General features: G+C 41.4%; 1 pseudogene; it reads right to left on the bottom strand.

The window, feature by feature from the left end:
* Positions 1-229: 229 nt before the first annotated feature.
* On the bottom strand, positions 230-1,619 carry LOC103564007 (X antigen family member 5-like; annotated as a pseudogene).
* Positions 1,620-9,540: the final 7,921 nt, after the last annotated feature.

Below are 9,540 nucleotides of genomic sequence, written 5' to 3'. Positions count from 1 at the left end.
TTTGGTACTAATATAGCATATTAGTATAATTCTCTTTAATGCATTCTGAAGCTTAGTGATATATAAAATGCTCTTTTTGCTGCACAGGCAAACAAACCTGGGTTCAAATCCTCCCTCACCGCTTACTATCTTTGCGACCTTTTCGGGGAAAAATTGTAAAATGTTATTGAGAGAATTTTAACAAATTTTCAACATAAAAACAGCCTGCATGATTCTCGCTTGTCTTCTTTTAAACCCATGGCTGCCCTTCACCTATTTCTGGCATTTCAATGGGCTCAAAGTTTGGTAGAACCATCCCCTTGACCTCTGGACAGCCTCCACACTCACCCCCAGTCTTTGGCTGAGCCAGTTCCTGTTGATCAGCTTCCAGGTCAGGCCCTTGAACCCGATGCTTCTTCCTCTTCTCTCCCTCCACCAGGTAGAATGTCCTGACTTTCAGTTGGCAGTTCCTCTTGTTAAGGTTGCTTGTCACTGGACTGCTGGGCAGCCAGGGGTCCATCTGGCTGAAAGTAGATTATTTTACTCCTTGGAGGCCCAATTTCCCTGCGTTAGACATTATTGTCTTGAAGGTTTTTTGCCAGGCTTAAATTATACACTATTTGTAAAGCATAGTACCTGGCATAAAATAGGTCTTCAATATATATACTCTTAATTCAAGTAATAGTCGTTAAGGAACTACTCTTTGCCAAACACTATGCTAGCTGCTGGAAATATATCTTGATTAAGAATTAGTCTCCATTCTTAAGGGTCTTATATGCTCCAGGGGGTTACAGACAGGTAAACTAACAAGGATAACATACTGTCTGAAATACATACTGAAAATTGCTGCCAGATGAAGAATTAAAGGCTTTGATGGCAGTATGCCACAGATTCTCTTAACTAAAGTTGGGAGCTCAGGGCTCCCAGAGAAAAGGATGCCAAAACTCAGGTCTGCAGGGTGAGTAGAGCTGAGCCAAGAGAAGAAGGGAGAAGGGGTGCTTGGCACTTTCAGTGGATCACAGAGAGATCTGGATGGTTGAACCAAGAATGGCAGACCAAGATTACAGCTAAGACGGTGAGAATCGAGCCTGGAGAGGAAAGCAGGACAGCCATCGATAAGGGTCTTATCAACTATTGGGGATTTAAAACTTTAATCCTAAAAGGGATGTGCAGCCATTAAGGGCTCATAATCAGGAGTGGATGTCATGTGAAGGGCCCAGAATTTTAAAGAGGGGTAGGGGCCGGCCTGGTGGCACAGAGATTAAGTTCGCACTTTCCGCTTCGGAGGCTCGGGGTTTGCCGGTTGGGATCCCAGGTGTGGACATGGCACTGCTTAGCATGCCATGCTGTGGTAGGCGTCCCACATATAAATTGGAGGAAGATGGGCATGGATGTTAGCTCAGGGCCAGTCTTCCTCAGCAAAAAGAAGAGAATTGGCAGCAGTTGGCTCAGGGCTAATCTTTATTAAAAAAAATAAAATAAAATAAAAATAAAGGGGTAGACAATCATCTCAAATGCTGCATTACTTGCATCCATTAAGATGAGAACTAAAAAGTTTCTGTGTGATTTACAACAAGATCATCAGTGACCTTGGAGAGAGCAGCTTTCAAAGGAGGGTAGAGGTAGAAGCCAGACGACATTGGGTAGGGATATGAATTGGAAATGGAGAAACAGTTCCAGCTCTTCAGTATAGTAGACATTCCACACAGGCAGGGAATTTTGTCTACTGAGTTCCTTGTTGAATCCCTAGCACTTAAAGCAAAGCCTTGTAGGCAGCTGACACTTAGCAAATATTTGCTGAATAAATGAATTAACTATTTATAAAATTCGTCTCTGAAGGAAAAGATAGACCCACACCTGGGTAGGGTGAAGGACTGAGGGTGGGTGGCTTCTAGGGAAGTGGGAAATCATGTTTACATGCTGACAGGAGGGGAGCCAGGGAAGGAGGAGTCAGAGGGGAGCAAGAAAGAAGGAAGCTCGGAGGACGTCTCTAGGGAGGCAGGAGGGGCAGGATCCAGGTCTGGGTAGGAAAGTTAGACTTAGAATGAGAAAAGTCGCCACTCAGATTTTAATAGAAAGACAGGAAGAAAGAGCGGGTGGGGTCCAAGGAGGGTGCAAGCTGGTGGCAGAGGCTGAGGAAATTTGGTTTGAGGAAAGCTCTTATTTTCTCTTGAAATAGGGAATGAGATCGTCAGTTGAGAATGAGAAGGGAGGAGAAGAGGAGAGTATGGAGTAGGCTTGAAGCAGTTACTGTGAAGAGTGAGGTGAGAGCTTGCTGGGGACACAAAAGAATTGCCAGGTAGAGCGCAGGTACTTTTGAGCCTGGGCATGACGCATTTGCAGTTCTGCTGGCCTGAACTCTGACTCCTTTCCTTCCTTCTCAGTCCGCATTTGCTCCCTTTACCTACTCCCTTGTGTAAATGAGTATGTCATCTTGACCCATTAAAGAAGCATACAGATTTATTGCACTTTCAGGAACTTCAGACAGGTAAGTTGTTCTTAACATAGGTGTCTGGGCATGGCAAGTTGCAATTGACCCAAAGGCCAATCTTTAGGTTAGCAAAGTTGAAAAATCTGGGGATTTCATAGAGTTGAAATTTCATAGGGTTAAAATTGCACAAGGTATAATGCGTGAAGTTCTAGATTAAAAGGTGAGACGTTATGAAATTAATTGAGCTCATTCCAGACTGTATCAGACTTCAAAATCAGTACCTCTTGGAGTGTTTCACCAGTGCGACCATTCTTTGAAAAGGATCAGATGATATTTGACCAGATTTCCCTAAATAAGATCATAGGTCAGACTATTACATTAGAGTTAAAAATGGGCCATTGAGTTTGTTCCTAGCTTAATCAATCTGCATAAATCTTTAGAAGAGCAAAAAGAAAAAATGCATTCATGTATACAGAGAAAAAAGATTGGAAGGATGCATGTCTAAATATTAAAAGTAATTATCTTTAGGTAATAGGATTATTGGTGATTTATTTTATTTTTTTGCTTATCCATATTTTCTAAAGATTTTTTTTAATAGGCAGGAAATATGAAATGTTATTTAAATCTTGTGTTGGATCACTAGGCACCTATAGAATGGCAAAATTTTTCTGAAAAACCTGATAATACCAAATGCTGATGAGAATGTGGGAGAAGAAACAACAGGAATCTCATTTATTGCTGGTGGGAATGCAAAATGGGGCAGCCACTTTGGAAGAAAGTTTACCAGTTTCTTACAAAACTAAACATACTTTTACCATGTGATCTAGCAATTGTGCTCCTTGATATTTACTCAAAGGAGTTGAAACTTATGTCCACACAAAAACTTGCACGCAAATGTTTATAGCAGCTTTATTCATATTGCCAAAAGCTGAAAGCAGCCAGGATGTTTTTCAGTAGGTGAATGGATAGTGGAATATTATTCAATGCTAAAAAGAAATGAGCTATCAAGCAATGAAACAACATGGAGGAACCTAAAATGAGTATTATTAAGTGAAAGAAGCCAATCTGAAAAGGCTACATACGGTATGATTCCAACAACTATATGATGTTCAGAAAAGGCAAAACCATGGAGACAGTAAAAAAAAAATCAGTGGTTACCAGGGGGTTAAGGGGAGGGAAGGATGAATAAGTGGAGCACAGGGGACTTTGAGGGCAGTGAAAACTATTCTATATGACACCACAATGGTGGACATATGTCATTATACATTTGTCAAAGCCCGTAGAACATCCAACACCAAGAGTGAATCCTAAGGTAAACTGTAGACTTTGAGTAATTAAAACAAAATACGTATATATTGAAAAAAATACAGGATATATATTAGAAAAGTACATGGTTAAAAAAATAAATGATATGTATATCATGTAAAATTACATGACACATATATCTATGCATGATACATATGTATGTGTGTATATATACGTATATACTTATATCCACTATCATTCTCCTCAACTCCTTGACCTTCAGGGACAGAATGAGGAAAATAAATAATATCAATCTTGCTTCCCCAAAGGGACGTAGCAAATTTCTTTACCCCTGCCCTATTTTGCCACCTGTGGCTCTCACTGGGACTATTTGTGCTTACACTTCTCCAGAGACGTGTGGAACGGAGTCTACTGCCCTGGGCCTCACTGTCCTTTACACTTGCAAAGGTATGCTGGGCTATTTACAAGCCATTTGTTTGGCTGATACTCAGAGCCATGCTCAGTATAGGGTCCTGGAGGGAGCCTGGAGTGGGACTGGGGAAGGAGCCAGTTGATTTACTGACTCTGTCCACATTAAATACATCCATGCATGTCAAAGACAGAAGACAAGCCTAGAACAAGAGTGAGCAGCCATCAGGCATTTGAGACTAAAAGGACTACTGTTTTGAAGAAGAGTCTCCAAAATTCATAATTGAAATTTAAAAAAATATTTGCAATGACCCATAATTACATGTAGGCTTTGACATTAACCTGAATTAAAAAATCTTTGAAAATATGCTGGTCAAGAAATATCAGAAACTTATTCTTCCCCTTGCTAAATTTTTCAGAAAAATTTCCTATGCAGGCATACTATTCAGAAAAAAATTTTCAGAAAAGTCATATTAAAAAAAATCTGTTTTTCTTTTCTCAGATGTTTTAGTTTAGGAGGAAAGTTTCCTTTCCTATCAGTAAATGTTTATTGACCTTCAGATTGATTAATAATTAGAAGAGTTAGTCTGAGATCGTGTGGGTAAAAAGCATTGTATATTTAGTTTGGCGAGGCTTTTGAAATGTCCTTTGAGTTGTACTGTTACCTCTGGCCACCGTGGCGATGGCTCTTGTCCACTGTTCTCACAGAGGTGACTGTCACTCAGGCAAAAATTACTTGGGTTCACACAGGCTTATGGGGTAAGCACAGACTTCACGCCTATGTAGCAAGGACACCAGTGCAAAGCTTTAGTGCTCTGCTTGTCACTGCCAAAGCAGGGAGTAAAACTGCTCCGGAATACCCTACCCTCATTGCTATTGTTATTATGCTAAAAATTTTGAGTGTTTATTCATTTTCTTTCTTTCTTTTTTATTTATTTTACTCATTAAATTTCATAATAACCTTATGTAATAAGTGCTATTATATTTTCTTGGTGAACTTGAGGTGATCTGAAGTCAATCCATGGTCTCCTGGACCCTAAAATCCATGCTATTACCAGTGACACTGAACTTTGGTTCACCTATAGATATAGGAGAGAGAGACATTGATCGATTACAAGGAATTGGCTCACATGAGTATGGAGGCTGGCAAGTCCCAAGATCTGCAGTCAGCAAGCTGGAGACCCAGGGGAGCTGAGGGTGTAGTTTCAGTCTGACGCCATCAGGCTTCAGATCCAAGAAGAGCCAATGTGTCAGGTCAAATTCGAAGGCAGGAAAAGGCCAATGTCCTAGGTCAAGGCAGCCAGGCAATAGGAGTTCCCTCTTACTCAGCCTTTTTGCTCTATCCAGGTCTTCAACTGGTTGGACGAGGCCCACTCACACTAGGAAAGGCAATCTGACTCACTCAGTCTACCAGTTCAAATGTTAGTCTCATCCAGAAAACCCTCACAGATACACCCAGTATGTTTGACCAAATGTTTGGGCACTCCATGGCCCCATCAAGTTGACACACAAAATTCACCATTATACATGGCAACATGAAAGGCCTAGAAGCTTCCATAGATAGACAGTTGCCACATCACAAGGAAGACAGATTCTCAATGGTTTGTCTGGCTATAAATCAGTCAGAATGGCCCTGTGACATTTGGAATGTCACATCGGTGAGGCCCTCAATTTGGACCATTACGAAGGATAACCCTCAAAGAACAGCATGGGAGTGCAGGAGGGAGGGATGACATAATGTTGCCCCTTTTTGGTTAGAGGGAAGTAGCAGTGGTGCCAGCCTAATACTGTCTTATGACTTACACAAATGTGGCTGTCCCTGAGGAATACCTATATCACAAGATGCTCTGGGCTCGGAGGAAACCAAAAGTGGAGCTCTGGGGAGGAGAGAGGCAAGGGGTCATATGTCCCTCTGCAAAATCCCATCCTAATGCCTTTGACCTGGGGGGAAGTCTTATAACTGTACAAGATAAGATAGAACATGAGAGGGCTGGCCCCGTGGCTGAGTAGTTAAGTTCACACGCTCCACTAAGAGGGCTCAGGGTTTTGCTGGTTCAGATCCTGGGTGCGGACCTAGCACGGCTCATCAAGCCATGCTGAGGTGGCATCCCACATAGCAGAGCCAGAAGGACCTACAACTAAAATACACAGCTATGTACTGGGGGACTTTGGGGAGAAGAAGAAGAAGAAAAGAAGATTGGCAACAGATGTTAGCTGAGGTGCCAATCTTTAAAAAAAAGAAACAAAACAAGATAGAGTATGAGAACACGAAACCTGACAGTATATATACTATGTAATCGTGAAATGTAAGTCATGATTCTATTTATTCTACAAAAATGTAAAAATTCTGGATTTTTCTTCGAGATGGAAGTAGTTAATAGAGCTAATAGTTAATAGCTCTAACAAAGTACAAACTGAGTGGCTTAAATAACAAGTTGATTGTCTCTCAGCTCTGGAGGCTGGAAGTCTGAGATCAGGTGTCTGCACTGCTTGTTCCTTTGTATAGGCTGTGAGGGAAGGGTCTGGTCCATCCATGCCTCTCTCTCTCTCTCTCTCTCTTTTTTTTTTTTTTTTAAGACTGGCACCTGAGCTAACATCTGTTGCCAATCTCTTTCTTCTTCTTCTTCTTCTTCTCCTCAAAGTCCCCCAGTACATAGTTGTATATTCTAGCTGTAGGTCCTTCTAGTTGTGCTATGTAGGATGCTGCCTCAGCATGGCCTGGTGAGTGGTGCCGTGTCTGCGCCCAAGGTCTGAACCAGTGAAACCCTGGGCCAGAGCATGTGAACTTAACCACTCGGCCATGGGGCAGCCCCCATGCCCGTCTCTTAACTCCCGGTAGTTTACTGGCAATCTTGTTGCTCCTTGGTTTCTGCTGTGTCGCTCTGATCTCCTGCATCTTCACCTGGCATTCTCCTTGTGTGCGTGTCTGCATTCAAATTTTCCTGTTTCATAAGGACGTCAGTCAAACTGGATTAGGGGCTCCCCCTACTCCAGCATGGCCTCACCTTAACTCATTACATCTGCAACAAGCATAATTCCAAATAAGGTCACATTCTGGGGTCCTAGGAGCTAGGACTTCAACATATGAATTTTGAGGGATACTATTCAATCTCAACAGAAACTGACGATGAGCAAAGCCATCTTTTGTGAGGAATTCTCTCTGTATCATCACTTGCCTCCTCTCCTCCCCAGGCATCTCGGTCATCTTACGCTTGTGGGGGAGTCCACCCTTGTCAGTGATTCCTGTAGAAATGTGGTGTGCTTGTGCCGTTGAATGTTTACTTCTTCTAAATTACTTTTCCTGTGATATGTATGAAGCTCTTATACCTTTTTTGCCTTTCTGATTACTCCTTTCTTTTCCCTATCTCCCTCTTTGTGCATCTCAGAAGCCCCTTGTAGGCATTTTCGTTCAAATCTTCAGCCCTGCCATGACGTCTAACAGCATCACTTGCCTGTTTATTATTTCCAACTCGCCTGGACCTGCTGTCACCTCCAAATAACTTGTTTCAAGGCTCTTTCCTCCTAACAACACAGTAAAAAATATGTCTGACCCTTCTTCTGGCTTCTCTAGTATATTGGTTAATTTTACTTTACGTTTTTTTGGGATGCACAAGGAAATTCACTGTTTGATTCCTCAAATTAACCTGGTTCAAAATATTAAATGCCTCCAGTAATTTCACCTTGTTTGATCAATCAGTCAAGAAATCATTGTACTTTCTTAGCATATGGCTTGACCCTATCCTCTCTTTTACATTCACGTTGCCTCTGCCCTCATTGTTGTTCTTAGTACGTAATGTGTGGATGAATGTAGCTCCTCCCCATTTCATACCCTACTGCAAGATACTGTTTACATAGCATTATTCGCTGGTCCAAGAACTTCAAGGGATCCCTTGTGCCAATTGTACAAATAAAGCTCCTGGCATTTAAGGATGGCCAATATGTGTCTTCACTCTATTTATTTGACGCCCCCACGCTCCTCTATCTGGACATCTGAGTACTGCTGGAGAAACACATGGGTTAGCATCACTACAAACTCATTATTTCCATTCAATTTTATGAACTTTCCATGCCACTGGTCAACATTCAGCTTTCTCTGCTCTACTCCTCAAGGACTAGAGCATAATCCTCAATTTCCTCAAGCATTAACTCAACACCCTTACTCTCAGGAGGTCATCTATTTGCTCTGGAAAAATTGAGAGTTTGGATGTGGTTTTTCTCAACTATGTTCCCATCTGCTTACAAACTTACTGACACCCACTCGTCTTTAGCAACTTAATCTAGTATTACAAATCTGCTCAATGACACTTCTCCTCCTGTCCTCACTGTACTCCCTTGGCTTCAGGGCACTTTGCTCTATTATTCAGCTCCCCTTTCTTCAATGCCATCTCTTTTTTTTCCTACTGTTTTGTTTTTCTTCAGCATTGAAAAGAAACATTCATGTATTTTCCATGAAAAACTTCAGGATATAACAAGATGAATTTAAGACTCTCTGTAAACTTGATGGAAGTACAAGTAGGTTTAGAAATAATGTGTAAATGTTTATGTTGGCAGCTATAATCAGAATTATTTTAGGAATAAGTGTATTGCAAAGTTTTAGAACCCATGAATGTGGTCCAGACTTTTCTCAAGACTCATTCTTTCACTGTATTTAAGAGATGAACTTGGGGTGACTTAGATGGTCAGCATTTCTAGCTGTAAACTACATATTATCAAGAGCCTGACACAAGCCAGCAAACACGTGCACATCTTCAGCATGACGAGGTGAGTTTTTAATCATCATTGGGAAGAGAGGTGGTGGCTACAGAACAATAGCTTCCCAGAAAGTCTCTCTCCCAGGGAATTTTTTTCGTGATCTTTTGCAGCATCCTCCTTTGAGGGTTACTAAGGGGGTCAGAGTTTAAGACCTTGTACCTGTTAGCAGATTTTCTTGGAAAACCACAAGGTGCAGGTCTTTTCCCAGAAGAAGGGATGACTGAGCAAGCCCCATCAAGGTCTTCTCACACATCACTAGCCCAGTTCTTTGAGTCTAAACGTCTTTGCTAGATTGTAACTTTTTAGGATAGCAAACATGTCTGATAGTTTTTATTATCCCCTTACTGTGCCTACATTGGTTACTAGATGCTCAATAAAGCTTATATAAAACTTAAAATACATCTTTACAAAAGAAATACATATTAAGAAGTGTATAGAAAATCTGAAAAAGCAAAAAAGCAGAAGACTTCAAAATTACCCCTACTTACCCTTCCAGAGATAATTGCTATCAACATTTGACATATATCTGTGCCCACAGGAATATGGACTGCTCGTGAAATGGAAACTTCACTTAACAGATAAAGCTAGGGTCCCCTTTGGCCACCATGAGTTGTTCTTATCGCCCCTCACTCCTTAGAGGTAACCACTCTATCTATAATCTCTCCTCTGTTTCTACCTCTTTCTCCTGCCTCAGTTTTCTCCAT

This window comes from Equus przewalskii, chromosome 2, assembly GCF_037783145.1.
Source record: "Equus przewalskii isolate Varuska chromosome 2, EquPr2, whole genome shotgun sequence".
Lineage (NCBI taxonomy): Eukaryota > Metazoa > Chordata > Mammalia > Perissodactyla > Equidae > Equus > Equus przewalskii.
The sequence above is the reverse complement of the archived record's forward strand: the minus strand, read 5'-3'. Positions and strand labels throughout refer to the sequence as shown.